Genomic DNA, 650 nt, shown 5'->3' with positions numbered 1-650 from the left:
TGTGAAAGATTCTCTATGAAACATTGTTCTTCCTCCTGGCTACTGCAGCAGCTACTTGCTATGCTTTGGGTTGGAGAAGTTCAATCCACCGGCAACATTTCTCTTCCGCTGCATGTACAAACGCAAACCATATTAGTTATTTTTTCCAGAGTCAACCATTTTGATCCAGAAGTACGTCCTGCATTTCTTATCTAGTGTTATATAGTTGATCTAGGATTCGAGAGTGTTCTCTCAAAGATACTTCGAGCTCCTGGATTACTTTCGGCCCGATATTTCTCGACCTCTGTAGCCATTTTTAAACTTATGTCGCATCTCTCATTATAGCATTTAGCATCCTTTTTAATCGATTGTTATGCAAACAGTGGCAATCGTTTGGGCATCGTTGAGAAAGCTATCCCTTTCAAAACTTCACTTGCGAGAACCTCAAGTATCTCACAACATAGCATGATTATGCTCTCTTTATTAAGTAGGTAATTATCTAGAGCGTGTTTTCCCGTGATTTTAGCACAGAACTTGACGATAAAGCAAGGAAGCAGACTTTCATCCCCATCATGAATATTTATCTGCTGTCTACCGTACTGTTGAGTAGCAATCCTCTGGGAGGCAAAATCTTCTATGTACATAGAATCTCAAAATCTTATATGTACATA

The sequence above is a fragment of the Selaginella moellendorffii genome, unplaced genomic scaffold, assembly GCF_000143415.4.
Source record: "Selaginella moellendorffii unplaced genomic scaffold, v1.0 SELMOscaffold_32, whole genome shotgun sequence".
Lineage (NCBI taxonomy): Eukaryota > Viridiplantae > Streptophyta > Lycopodiopsida > Selaginellales > Selaginellaceae > Selaginella > Selaginella moellendorffii.
Note: the sequence above shows the minus strand (reverse complement) of the source record.